Here is a 15644-nt window from a genome sequence, read left to right on the forward strand (position 1 = left end):
CGTTACTTGGGGCTATATTTTTATTCACCACATGTTATGTGTTTTGCTTGGAGCGTCTTGTATCGTAGGTGTCTTTTATTTTTGTTGTCTCACAATAATCCTTGCTCCACACCTAGAGAGAGAGACATGCACTCATCGTGATTTTGTCGAGCTTCACTTATATCCTTTGCTTAGACAATTCAGCTCATATGTGCTTCACTTATATCTTTTGAGCTAGTTGACTTTGCTCTGTGTGCTTCACTTATATCTTTTAGAGCACGGCGGTGCATGGCTTGGTAGTTGATCTATTCTATGAAAGTAGTCTCAAAAGGGGTAGTTATCCAAAGGGATATGAAAACTTCCACCTTCATGTGCATTGAATAGTTAGAGAAGTTTGATTCATCTCAATTAGTTTTGAGTTGTGGTTATGGTAATATTGAACTTATATTAGTAAGGTGTTGTGAATCTAGAAATACTTGTGTTGAAGTTAGTGATTCCTGTAGCATGCATGTATGGTGAACCGCTATGTGATGAAGTCTGAGCATGATTATTCTATTGATTGTCATCCTTTGTGTGGCGGTCGGGATCGCGCCATGGTTTATACCTACCAACCCTTCCCCTAGGTGTATGCGTTGAATGCTTTGTTTCGATTACTACTAAAACTTTTTGCAACAAGTATATGAGTTCTTCATGACTAATGTTGAGTCCATGGTTTAGATGCACTTTCACCTTCCACCATCACTATCTTATTTAGTGCCGTGCAACTTTCGCCGGTGCACAAAACCCACCATTAGCCTCCCTCAAAACAGCCACCATACCTACGTACTATGGCTTTTTCAAAGTCATTCCGAGATATATTGCCATACGACTACCACCATGACATGTGCCACCACTTGTACATTGCCATTGCATGATCGTAATATAGCTAGCATGATGTTTCCTTTAATGTCTATGCCATGCTAGATCATTGTCATGGTATACTACCGAAGGCATTCCATATAGAGTCATCATTGTTCTAAGTTTTGAGTTGTAAGTGTGATGATCATCATTGATGGAGCATTGTCCCATGTGAGGAAATAAAAGAGGCCATCGAAGCACATATAAAGGAGGCCAAAGATGCCCACCAAAAAAGAGAGGCCAAAGAGCCCACCAAAAAAATGAGAGAAAAAGAGAGAAGGGACAATGCTACTGTCCTTCCGCACTTGTGCTTATTAAGCACCATGATCTTCATGATTGAGAGTCTCTTGTTTTGTCTCCACCATATAGCTAGTGGGAAATTTTCATTATATAACTTGGCTTGTATATTCCAATGATAGGCTTCCTCAAATTTTCCTTAGGTCTTCGTGAGCAAGCAAGTTGGATGCACACCCACTAGTTTCCTTTAAGAGATTTCACATACTCTTAGCTCTAGTGCATCATTTGTATGTCAATCCCTACTCACTCACATTGATATCTATTGATGAGAATCTCCACAGCTCATTGATATGCCTAGTTAATGTGACCATCTTCTCCTTATTTGTCTTGCAACCTCCACCACACTCCGCACCACTTATAGTGCTAAAACCATGGCTCACGCTCATGTATTGCGTGAGAGTTGAAAAAGTTTGAGAAAGTAAAGGTGTGAAAACAATTACTTGGCCAATACCGGGGTTGTGCATGATTTAAATTCGTTGTGCAATGATGATAGAGCATAGCCAGACTATATGATTTTGTAGGGATAACTTTCTTTTGGCCTTGTTATTTTGAAAGTTCATGGTTACCTTGCTAGTTTGCTTGAATTATTATTGTCTCCACGTCAATAGCAAACTATTGTTTTGAATCTAATGGATCCGAACATTCACGTCACATAAGAGGAGTTACAAAGGACATCTATGCTAGGTAGCATGAAAGCATAAAAAATTCATTCTTTATCACTTCCCTACTCGAGGACGAGGAGGAGTTAAGCTTGGGGATGCTTGATACGTCTCAACGTATCTATAATTTTTGATAGTTTCACGCTGTTATCTTGTCAACTTTGGATAATTTGTTTACCTTTTATATCTTTTTTGGGACTAACTTTTTAATTCAGTGCCAAGTGCCAGTACCTGTTTTTCTGTGTTTTTGACTCTTTTCAGATCTGATTTTGGAACAGATTGCAAATGGAATAAAATCCCTGAAACAAAATTTTCCAGAACGGAAGAAGATCAGGGGACTTGAGGGCCAAGGCATGAGAGCCACAGGAGGCCCACAAGCCCTGTAGCCGCCACCAGGGGAGGCGGCGGCTACCAGGATTGTGGCCTCCCTGGCGCCCCCCTGACCTAGCTCTTTCGCCTATATATTCCCTAAAATCTAGAAAAAATCAGGGCATCCACGAAAACACTTTTGCGCCGCCGCAAGCTTCCGTTTCCGCGAGATCTCATCTGGAGACCCTTCCCGGTGCCCTGCCGGAGGGGACTTTGGAGTTGGAGGGCTTCTACATCAACATCATTGCCTCTCCAATGACTCGTGAGTAATCTACTTCAGACCTACGGGTCCGTAGTTAGTAGCTAGATGGCTTCTTCTCTCTCTTGGATCTTCAATACAAAGTTCTCCATGATCTTCATGGAGATCTATCTGATGTAATCCTCTTTGGCGGTGTGTTTGTCGAGATCCGATGAATTGTGGATTTGTTATCAGATTATCTATGAATTATATTTGAGTCTTTGCTGATTTCTTATATGCATGATTTGATATCCTTGTAAGTCTCTCCGAGTCTTGGGTTTTGTTTGGCCAACTAGATCTATGATTCTTGCAATGGGAGAAGTGCTTGGTTTTGGGTTCATACCGTGTGGTGACCTTTCCTAGTGACAGAAGGGGCAGCAAGGCACGCATCGTGTTGTTCCCATCAAGGGTAACAAGATGGGCTTTTATCATAGATATGAGATTGTCCATCTACATCATGTCATCTTACTTAAGGCGTTACTCTGTTCTCATGAACTTAATACACTAGATGCATGCTAGATAGCGGTCGACGTGTGGAGTAATAGTAGTAGATGCAGAAAGTATCGGTCTACTTGTTTAACACGTGATGTCTATAGATATAATCATTGCCTTAGATAACGTCATGACTTTGCGCAGTTCTATCAATTGCTCGATAGTAATTCGTTCACCCACCGTCTACTTGCTTTCATGAGAGAAGCCACTAGTGAACACTACGGCCCCCGGGTCTATTCACAACTATCGTTTCCACTTTCACTTTTAGTTTGCTCGGTTTACTCTTTGTTGCTTTCAATTCTCACTTTGTAAACAATCTATAAGGGATTGACAACCGCTTCATAGCGTTGGGTGCAAGCTCTTTGTGTTTGTGCATGTACTTGTGACTTGACGCGATCCTCCTACTGGATTGATACCTTGGTTCTCAAAACTGAGGGAAATACTTACCGCCGCTGTGCTACACCACCCTTTCCTCTTCAAGGGAACACCAAGGCAAGGCTCCAAGGCCGCGGGGAAATCCTTTGCATATTTGCCAAGGAAGTCCCTAAAGGCATAGCCATAGCAGCAGGTTTCCTGGCGCCATACAGGGAAGGTCTGTTGTCGCAGTAGCAGTAACTTCTTTTCTTCTTTCTCTCAGAGGCTAGCACTAATAATGACATGATATATCTCCTTTTCATCAAGATAGGCATACTTAAGAGTATCAGGCAATTGTTTAAGCTCGAACACAGGATCACCCTTTGGTGGGGGCGGATCCCCAAGCAGTTCAACAGGCAAGTTATTCTTAAGAATACGATATTGTTCTAAGACAACTCTATCTATCTCATTCCTTTCATCCATATGCATATCATTTTCATGCTCAAGCAAGTATTGCTCTAAGGGATCAGTAGGAGGCACGGAAATAGAGGCTAAGGCAATAGTTTTCATCCTTATTAGGCAACTCCTTTTCATGAGGTTGTCTACTAAACTTGGAGAAATTGAACTCATGTGACACTCCTTCAAAGCCAACAATGACAATTTGCTTCTCACAATCAATATGAGCATTGACAGTATTGAGAAAAGGTCTACCAAATATGATGGGACAAAAGCTATCTTGCGCAGTAGAAAGAACGAGGAAATCAGTAGGATACTTTGTTTTAGCACACAAGACTTCAACATCCCTAACAATTCCTACAGGGCAGATAATATCTCTATTGGCAAGCTGAATAGTGACATCAATAGGCTCTATCTCAACAGGTGCAATTTCATCTTTGATTTCATCGTATAAGGATTGAGGTATTGCAGTAACACTAGCACCCACGTCACATAAACCATGATAACAATGATCTCCTATCTTAACAGAAACCACACGCATGCCAACAACAGGCCTATGTTTGTCTCTAGCTCGAGGTTTAGCAATTCTAGCAGCATCTTCACAGAAGTGAATATTATGTCCCTCAACTTCTTCAGACAGAAGATCTTTGATAATAGCAATGCTAGGTTCAACTCTAATTTGCTCAGGGGGTGTTGGTGTTCTAATATAGCCTCTACGTATCAGAGTTGAAGCTTTAGAATGATCCTTTATCCTAACAGGGAAAGGTGGTTTCTCAATGTAAGCACTGGGAACAACAGGATCATTATAGGCAATGACTTTCTCTTCAACTGGAGTGGGTTTAACTACATTGACTTCTAAAGGGGGATGAAATTTAAACCACTTCTCTTTGGGGAGATCAATATGAGCAGCAAAGGATTCACACAATGAAGCTACTATCTAAGAGTCAAGTCCATACTTAGCGCTAAAATCACTAAAGGTATTTGTCTCAACAAAGGATTTAACGCAATCAAACGTGAAATTCATACCTGACTCCTTACCTTCTTCAAGCTCCCAATCTTCAGAGTTGCATTTAATTCTCTCCAATAAATTCCATTTGAAGTCAATATCTCTCTTCATAAAAGAACCGGTACAAGAAGTATCAAGCATGGTGCGATCATCATGAGAAAGCCGAGCATAGAAGTTCTGAATGATAATTTCTCTCAAGAGCTCATGATTGGGGCATGAATATAGCATTGATTTAAGCCTCGCCCAAGCTTGAGCGATGCTTTCCCTGTCAGAGGCCAAAAATGATAAATATAATTCCGATCACGATGTACTAAATGCATAGGATAATTTTTTTGATGAAATTCCAATTTCAACCGATTGTAGTCCCATGATCCAGTATCATCACATAGCCTATACCATGTTAACGCCTTATCCTTCAAAGATAAAGGAAATACCTTCTTCTTGACATCATCCTCGGGCACACCTGCAAGCTTAAATAAACCACAAACTTCGTCTACATAGATTAGATGCAAGTCTGGATGTGATGTTCCATCTCATGTAAAAGGATTAGCCAGCAGTTTCTCAAGCATACCCGAAGGAAATTCAAAGAAAATATTTTAAGTAGGTGCAGCAGGTTGAGGAACAACTATTTGTGCTTCCGTTCGAGGTGAAGATACCTCGTACAAGTCCCTCAAAGGATTATTATCCATAGTGACAAGTGACAATAAATTTCAGCACACTATATGAACGTTTCCTTACCAAGTTCCACTTACCAAAGGCCCTTCACTCCCCGGAAACGGCGCCAGAAAAGAGTCTTGATGACCCACAAGTATACGGGATCAATCGTAGTCCTTTCGATAAGTAAGAGTGTCGAACCCAACGAGGAGCAGAAGGATCTGACAAGTGGTTTTCAGCAAGGTAAAATCTGCAGGCACTGAAATTGTCGGTAACAAGTAATTGTGTGGTGAGATGATTCGTAGCAAGCAACAAGTAACAAAAGTAGCAACGGTGCAGAAAAGTGGCCCAATCCCTTTTGTAGCAAGGGACAAGCCTGGACAAAGTCTTATAGGAGGAAAAACGCTCCCGAGGACACACGGGAATTTCTGTCATGCTAGTTTCATCATGTTCATATGATTCGCGTTCGTTACTTTGATAGTTTGATATGTGGGTGGACCAGCGCTTGGGTACTGCCCTTACTTGGACAAGCATCCCACTTATGATTAACCCCTCTCGCAAGCATCCGCAACTACGAAAGAAGAATTTAGACAAAGTCTAACCATAGCATTAAACTAGTGGATCCAAATCAGCCCCTTACAAAGCAACGCATAAACTAAGGTTTAAGCTTCTGTCACTCTAGCAACCCATCATCTACTTACTACTTCCCAATGCCTTCCTCTAGGCCCAAATAATGGTGAAGTGTTATGTAGTCGACGTTCACATAACACCACTAGAGGAAAAACAACATACAACCTATCAAAATACCAAACGAATACCAAATTCACATGACTACTATTAGCATGACTTATCCCATGTCCTCAGGAACAAAAGTAACTACTCACAAAGCATAATCATATTCATGACCAGAGAGGTAATGAGTAGCATCAAGGATCTGAACATAAACTCTTCCACCAAATAATCCAACTAGCATCAACTACGAAGAGTAATCAACACTACTAGCAACCTTACAAGTACCAATCGGAGTCGCGAGACGGAGATTGGTTACAAGGGATGAACTAGGGTTTGGAGATGAGATGGTGCTGATGAAGATGTTGATGGTGACGAGTCCCCTCCGGTGAGAGGAGTGTTGGTGATGACGATGGCGACGATTTCCCCCTCCAGGAGGGAAGTTTCCCCGGCAGGATCGTCCTGTCGGAGCTCTAGATTTGTTCTGCTCAAGTTCCGCCTCGTGGCGGCGGCGAAACCACGAAGAAGCTCCTCCTTGATTTTTTCCTGGACGAAATCCTTCATATAGCAAAAGAGGAGGGCCAGTGGGCTACCAACAAGCCCTCATGGCGCGGCCTGGGGGGGTGGCCGCGCCGTGCAGGCTTGTGGGCACCCCTTGGTGCCCCTCTGGCACTTCTTCAGCCCAGTATTTTTGATAAATCGGGAAAAAAATCCTCGTTGATTTTATGGCGTTTGGAGTTGCGAAGAATAGGCATCTCAACTTTGCTCCACTTTCAGGCTAGAATTCCAGTTGCCGACATTCTCCCTCTTCATGTAAACCTTGCAAAATAAGAGAGAAACGACATAAGAATAGTACCGTGAAGTGAAATAACAACCAAAGAAGCGATAAATATCAACATGAAAACATGATGCAAAATGGAGGTATCAAGGATCACGCGGGTATTTTGAAATTTATATGATATCGATGTGACGAAGTTCTGTCTTGGTGCCTACTGTCTGACTTGATTTCTTCCGGGAGTTGAGCTCCACGGGATTCTTGTGCACATCACCATCATTCAGATTTCTTAGTATCTCGGAACGAAGGATGTTCGTAATTGCTTCAATACTAGTAGTGGCGAGATAACCCCGATGTCCCTAGTACTGGTGCAGATTGTTCGGGAGTACTGCCATACTTTTTATCGTTGTGATCACGAGGGTCTGTAGTAGATGAAGGTCCAAGATTCTGGTTATGTGTTGACGGATGTGACACACTGGATGGGTTAGTATAGGAGTTGTGTTAAATATTACTCCTTGTATCGGTGTACCAGATTGCATGACCAGATATTTTGGGAATTCATAGGTGGGATATCAAGTAGTGACTTATAGGACAATCTTCCTATAGATGCATGATGTGAGGTTGGGATTCGACATTCAGTGGGTACGTTTGTTCACGGTCATCTTACAGTGGTTCTCGTTGTGTCTTAAAGAGTCCTTGTAGCTTGCTACGACTCGGGGATGCTTCGTAAGTCGTGTGCACTACCTTGCACATGATGGCTACTGTAAATTCGAGCCCGTGTGATCATATCCACAAAGATATCGGATGAAATCTTGATCATATGTTTGTTCTGAGCAGTTCTAGCTCATACTTGGTTTGCAAGTGGTCTTTAATCAGAATTTTGTCGACAGTCACTTTGAGGAAGCATTCTTACTATTTTGTTCGAGTCCAATTGCTTATATTTGTTCAGATATTCCTGCCTTTTGATTCAGCTTTACCTTCAATATTATTCTCTGGGCTAATGTGTTGTCCGTCTTCAGGATGGCTCCACCAACTCGTCAGAATCCGGGTCGTGAGGGTGCTGAGATGGCGCCACCACCCCCTCCACCACCTCCTCCGCCGCCGCCTCCTCCTGCAGAGGCTTGGCAAGCGGTGATGGCTACAACAAATGCTAACACTCAATTATTAATCCAGCTGTTGCAATGAAGGACTAATCAGCAGCAGGGCAACTTCAACCATGGTGGTAATCAGTTTGCTACTCTCAGTCAATTCCTAGCAAACCAGCCGAAGACCTTCACGTCGTGTGATCAGCCGTTTGACGCTGAGGACTGGATTCGGGACATGAACAAACACTTTGAGTGCGACAATGTCCATCCAGAGGACTTCGTCAAGTTTGCAACATTCCAGCTCAAGGGGCAAGCATCAATTTGGTGGCAACAGTTGAAGGACTCCACGGGTGCCAGAGTGATCACTTGGGATGAGTTCTGCAGAGATTTCAGGTCCCACTATATCCCATCTAGCTTTGTGGAGGAGATGCATGAGAAGTTCAGGCGCTTGAAGCAAGGTGGTTCTTCCGTGTACAAGTACAACGTCGAGTTCCACGAGCTAGCCCGATATGCCTTGCAGGACATTCCAGATCAGAAGAGTAAGATCTATCAGTTTAGAGGTGGTCTGAAAGAGGATTTGCAGCTAGCCCTCGCCTTGCACGATCCTTATGAGTTCAATAAGTTCTACAACTTGGCTCTCAGGGCTGAGGCAGCTTTGCTCAGGGTGGAGAATTCAAAGAAGCGTTTCAGAGATCCAGCTCGTCTTCCTCAACTCAGGTGGTTTAGAAGCAACAGAAATACTGGGTGTCTCCTCCACCTTCGGCACACACAGCAGTTCAAGCAAGCAGGTGGTCGTGGTTCTTCCCACCCACCCAACCCAGCTTTCCAACACAGGTTTCAGCAGCAAAAGCAAGGGATTCCTCACACGCAGTTCCGTCAGCCGACAGATGTTACTTGTCACAAGTGTGGGCAGAAGGGTCACTATGCCAACAAGTGCACCTCTCAGCTGTTTCTTCCGCCTCCTCCTCCAGGCAAACCTCCAAGAAATGCTATAGTGAAGTTCAACCCCAGGTCTGCGAGAGTCAATATGGTGAATGCAGCTGAAGCAGAAAACTCCTCAGACGTGATTATGGGTAATCTCCTCGTTAATGATATTCCTGCAAAGGTTTTATTTGATTCTGGTGCTTCTCATTCATTCATGTCTAGACCATTTGCATGGAATCATGGATTCGTTTCTGAGGCGTTGGACATACCTTTCTGTGTGGTTTCCCCGGGCATGTTGATGAGTTCTAATGTGGTAATTCCGGATGTTTCTGTCAAGATGGGTAAATATGTTTTTCTGGCTTCTCCCATTGTCCTTGGCAACTCCGACATTGATTTGATCCTTGGTATGGACTGGTTGGCCATGAACAAGGCATCTATTGATTGTGAAGCTAAAGAAGTGAAGCTAACTCATTCTTCGGAGGACGTGATTATCTTCGCAGCTCATGATGACACGGTCGGACTGTTTTCTTTGAATGAGAAGGGTGAGATCTCTCCAATTTCGCAAGTCCCAGTGGTCTGTGAATATGAAGATGTTTTTCCGGAAAAACTGCCTGGAATGCCTCCGCACCGAGCAGTTGAGTTCGTAATTGAGCTTGAACCGGGTACTGTGCCTGTGTGCAAACGACCGTACAAACTGGGTCCAGAAGAGCTGAAGGAGCTAAAGAAACAACTCGATGAGCAGGAGCGTCTAGGTCTGATCAGACCAAACTCATCTCCTTGGGGCTGTGGAGTTCTTTTCGTCAAGAAGAAGGATGGTATGGAACGACTCTGTGTCGATTACCGCCCATTGAATAAGAAGACGATTAAAAAAAGTATCCACTTCCTAACATCAATGAGTTGTTCGAGCAATTGAAAGGGGCTAAGATCTTCTCGAAGCTTAGTCTCAGGATGGGTTATCATCAGATTCGCATTCGCGAAGAGGACATTCCAAAGACTGCTTTCAGGACAAGCTTTGGCTCGTATGAGTATACAGTGATGTCTTCTGGTCTGGCCAATGCTCCACCGACCTTCATCGAATGATGAATTATATCTTCTCCCCATTCAAGGATGAATTCGTCTTGTTGTATGTTGATGATATTCTGGTGTTTTCGGAAACTGAGGAAGAGCATGAAGAACATCTCAGGCTGGTGCTTGATAAGCTAAGAGAGCATAAGTTCTATGCTAAGTTTTCCAAATGTGAATTCTGGTTGAAAGAAGTTGTCTACCTTGGGCACATCTCTGCCGAGGGCATCAAAGTTGATCCGTCGAAGGTGGAGGCCATTGTTCAGTGGGAGCCTCCGCAGAATGTGAAGCACCTTTGAAGCTTTCTCGGGCTTGCAAGCTATTGTAGAAGATTCGTTGAGAATTTCTCCAAGATTGCTAAGCCTCTCTCAAGTCTTCTTCAGAAGGGTGTGAAGTATGTCTGATCTCTAGAGTGTCAGTTGGTCTTTCGACACACTCAAAGAGAAGCTCACTTCTACTCCAGTCTTGGTTCCTCCTGATGACTCCAAACCTTACCAAGTGTTCCGCGATGCCTCTCTTCAAGGTCTTGGCGCATTGTTGATGCAAGACAAGAAAGTGGTAGCTTATACCTCGAGGTGGTTGAAGCCAAGTGAGAAGAATTACCCCACTCATGATCTTGAGTTGGCGGCATTGGTACATGCTCTAATGACTTGGAGACACCTCTTGTTGGAACGAAAGGTTGAAGTGTTCACCGATCACAAGAGTCTCAAGTACATCTTCACCCAGCCTAACCTCAATCTTCGGCAAACTCGTTGGGTGGAAATGCTCCAAGATTTTAATCCGAGCGTTGAGTACACGCCAGGCAAAGCTAATGTCATGGCAGATGCTTTGAGCAGGCAAGCTTACTGCAACAGTCTCATTCTGAAGCCTCTCCAGCCTGACCTTTGTGAATCTTTCAGAAAGCTCAACCTTCAGTTAGTACCTTGATACGTCTCCAACGTATCTATAATTTTTGATGGTTTCATGCTATTATCTTGTCAAACTTAGGATGTTTTGTATGCCTTTTATATCTTTTTTGGGACTAACTTATTAACTCAGTGCCAAGTGCCAGTTCCTGTTTTTTCCGTGTTTTTGACCCTTTTCAGAGGAGGATTTTAAATGGAGTCCAAACGGAATAAAATCTGGGGAATGATTTTTTCCATAACAGAAGACACACGGGAGACTTGAGAACCAAGGCAGGGGACCGGGCCTAGCAAGCTTGTGGGCTCCCCGTGGCTCCCCTGCCCTAGGTCTTCCGCCTATATATTCCCTAAAATCACAGAAAAAATCAGGAGATCATCGAAAATACTTTTCCGCCGCCGCAAGCTTCTGGCTCCGCAAGATCCCATCTGGGCACGTTCTGGTGCCCTGCCAGTGGGGGGATTCGGATAGGGAGGGCTTCTTCATCAACACCATGACCTCTCCGATGATGCCTGAGTAGTTCACCATAGACCTACGGGTCCATAGCTAGTAGCTAGATGGCTTCTTCTCTCTCTTGGATCTTCAATACAAAGTTCTCCATGATCTTCATGGAGATCTATCCGATGTAATCTTCTTTTGCGGTGTGTTTGTTGAGATCCGATGAATTGTGGATTTATGATCAGATTATCTATGAATCTTATTTGAGTTTCTTCTGATCTCTCTTATGCATGATTTCATATCCTTGTAATTCTCTTCGAGTCATGGGTTTTGTTTGGCCAGCTTGATCTATGATTCTTGCAATGGGAGAAGTGCTTGGTTTTGGGTTCATACCGTGAGGTGACCTCACCCAGTGACAGAAGGGGTAGCGAGGCACATATCGTGTTGTTGCCATCAAGGGTAAAAAGATGGGGTTTTCATCATTGGTTTGGGATTATCCCTTTACATCATGTCATCTTGCTTAAGGCGTTACTCTGTTCGTCATCCCAGGATCCCTAAATAGGGTTTAGTATTTGTGCTCATGTTTTCTTCCATTGCATTCAAGAAATTGAAACAAACTCCAAGAAGTGGTGAAACTCAAACCAAAAACCCTAGCCACTTCTAATTCAAGGAAAATTCAAATCTTGTCAAAATCAATGAACCCAAAATGGCCTTCTTAAAAGTTCAATATTTCTGATAAATATTGAAAACAAGTTATCAGGGGAGAAAACTATTTTTAAGACATCCTTGGAATTTTAAATTTAGTTCAGAAAGCCCCTGAATTCAAACTTAAATTTGAATTCAAATATTTTCAAGTTTCAAAAATGTTGCAAACCTCAGGAGTAGTTGGGAATATTCCAACTATCACTCATGGCTATTAAAAATTATTTTTGAACTAATTTTGGAGCCAAAATCAATGGCAAATCAAATCAGCAACAAAACAGAAAACAAAAATAGAAAAAAATGGGAAAAACTTACCTATCGCTCACCTGAGGAAGCCTAGCCCACACGGGCAGGGGCGTCTTCTTCCTCCTGCCTTGTGGGAGAGGAGTGAACGCCCACGGCGACTCCTCCACCTCCTGCTTCGCCGTGGCGCGCTCCGGTGCCCCCAGGACAGCGCGATGGCGGGAATGAGACCCCCGCACACATCCTTATCTTCTCCCGTTCCCCATTCCTCGCCCCTCCTCTCGGCTTTCTTCCTTTCTTCCTCTGCCGCCATGGACAAAGCTCGAGCTCGAGCTGCCCGAGCCCGCTAGCCACATGATAGTTCCTCCGAGTGCTCCATTCTCTCCGCCTCGTCGAGCTAGCTGTGTACGCCGAAGCATTTGACCTCCCCGAGCTCTGCTGCGCCACATTGCTGTCGTCTTCAACCTCCGGCCGCCGGCAAGCTTTTGTTGATTCGACGTCCATAACACCTCCCCGAGCCGTCTGAGCTTCCCAACGCCTCCACCGTGAGCGTGCGCGTGTTTCCCCTCTTCTTCCCCTCATTTTCCTGCACGCTAGCCACTAGACCGATGAGCCCGAGCTCTGGCTGCCGCCTCAGCTCGTCGCCGGTGACCTCTGGTCATTCCCAGTCCTTCGTGAATCCCGTAATGGATGAGGCCGAGCCTGGGGATCCTCCCAGTGCTCTCGACACTCGATACCGAGCACCACAGCGATCTCTCGCGTCTCTCCGGCGAAGATCCGCCGTGGATCTGGTCGCCGCCGGTCAGTCTCCGGCGGGGGACGACGTGGCCGGCCTAATCCCGGTGGATTAGCACTAAGCAGCCACTAACAGTGGGCCCTAGCAGTGGGTCAAACCCACTTAGGGGCTGGTCAGCGCGGGATTAGCTCCTGAGACGCTGACCAGTGGCCCCCACTTGTCAGGTTTGACCTGACCAGGTGAGTTGACCTGCTGACGCAATGCTGACGTGGGCCTGACGCAATAAATAGCTTTTTTGTTATAAAAGAATTCCAGAAAATGCCCAAAACTTCTAAAAATCATAGAAAATAATCTGTAACTCCAATGAAAATAATCTATATATGAAAAAGTATCAGAATAATCCAAGCAATCTGATTTCGATATTTTCAAACATGTTTGAAAATGTTAACATCACCAAACAGATTCAATGATGATTGGGATAACCTTATTAAATAATATAGATTTGGAATTTGAAATCCATTTGAATTCCACTTCAAATATTATGACCAAGCCATGATCAAGAACAACCAGCAACCCAACATACCATCATCTTGCATGCTAAAACAAGATTACCTGAGCATCAGGTCGAATCAATTAAAAGGGTACTTGAAAATACCTTGTTTGAAGTGATATTTGAATCTTGATTCAAATCAACTTCAACTTAAGAAATGGTAGTCACATTAGCCTACCACCTTCATTTTCATGCCATGCTCAAGCATCATCTTCTTGCATATGATTGTTATTGATTGATATTGTTTTTACCTGTAGGCCCCGCTCCTCCGGATACCACCGGATATCCGACTAACGGATATTGTTCCTCTGCTGAGCAACAAGGCAAGCAACCATTTTGATCATCCCGATAAATCCCATGTTCTCGCTGCTGCTCTTATTTATTGCATTAGGGCAAATGCTTTCACTGCTCTTACTACGTTAGTTGAACCCACTTCCTTTGCATGACCTGTCTTTGTCACAGTAAATAGCTGAACCTTGCAACCTAGCATACCTAGTAGATGCTTGAGCCATGATGTGCCTTATCCTGCTATGCATGCTATGCTTAGAGTTGTGTATGGTCTGTCATCTGGGTGATGAACAAAATTGTGAGAATGTGTTCAGTAAGTAAAGGTTGTGTGTTGAACCTGATTTGGTAAAGGTACCGGTGAAAGGCTATGTAGGAGTACATGGCGGGTTGTTTCATTGGAACCGTCCTTAGGAACTGAGTTCCGTGTATGTAATCCAAGACTAGATACTACCACACGTTGGGATACTTAATTGACCCTCTCGACTTATTAATCTCTTAGTACTCGGTTCAGGAGTTGCAAGTAGTTTATGGTGTTTATAGTCATGCTGGAGGCCGTGCGTAGCGCTGACCTTAGAGGTGGGCTATGATGCGGTAGGCAGTGGCACGGTGTAACAAGTGGCACCCGGATGGTTGGCTTGGGAACCCTGCGCACATCATTTGGGGCCATGGAGGAAACCTCGGCCGGACTTCCGTGCGGGTTACCCTCAGATAGGCGATAGACCTCGACTAAGTATTAGCGTGGTTAACGGTCGTGGCCGACTCCCTCGCTGGGCTTCCGCTTGAAGGTTGCCGAGATGCATGACGTGCACATGGCGATAAGTGGCGAGACCGTGTGTGAAGAAGTACACCCCTGCAGGGTTATGATTTATTCGAATAGCCGCGTCCGCGGATATGGACTACTTGGAGACATATGTTGTTCATAAATAACTTTAATGGCTACTCATAAAATTGTCAAGATAAGCGTGAGTGTCGTGGACGGCATTTCCATATGGAGACGAAATGATTCCACGATGGAGTATTGTTGTGGTGTTAGTGGACTCGTGTGCGAGAAATCAAAGTTGTCAAAAATAATTTAAAATGCAAGTTGTCTAGCCACGAGTCAAATGCTGGCTTTCCGCATGAAACCCTACAAATCCTTATTGATACATTGCATGAGTAGATAGCTTATCCTAAAGTCTTGGTGAGTACTTTTGTACTCGCGTTTTCTTAATAAATTGTTGCACAGGTTGTTAATGACCCTAATGGAGAGTTCTTCCTAGACATCGACGACGACGAGTAGCTGGTATCCCAGCTACGATCTGGCCCTAGGATGGGTCTGTAGATAGTCAAGCCATGTGCCTTTGTCTTTCCTTCTGTCTGTACTCAGACAACTTTACTCTTCCGCTGGTTTGTAAGAATTGTGTGAATGACGTGTGATGATGGGTCGTGAGACCCCTACCTTGTAATATTATGTGTGTGGCTCTTCCGAGCCTTCTAAATAAAGTTTGTATGTTTATGGTTATGTTGTGATGCCATCGATGTATCTATACATATTGGTATGCAATGCGTACGTGTGTTGTACTTGATATGTATGGGGTTCGATTACCAAGCCGTAGCCTTTAGTAGCATTCCTTACAGGGAAATGCCCCTTTGTGACCCAACGAGCCATGGTAGTTCGCTTCTGCTCCGAACACATTGGTTGACCGGCATGTGTCCTTCTTAGCTGTTGTGTCTGTCCCCGTTGGGGAAATGCCACGCGATGTAATGGAGTCCTTTTAGGTTGCTACGACTCGTCTACGTTCACTGGTGACCGACACCTGCTTTGCTGGGTC

The sequence above is a fragment of the Hordeum vulgare genome, chromosome 5H, assembly GCF_904849725.1.
Source record: "Hordeum vulgare subsp. vulgare chromosome 5H, MorexV3_pseudomolecules_assembly, whole genome shotgun sequence".
Classification (NCBI taxonomy): domain Eukaryota; kingdom Viridiplantae; phylum Streptophyta; class Magnoliopsida; order Poales; family Poaceae; genus Hordeum; species Hordeum vulgare.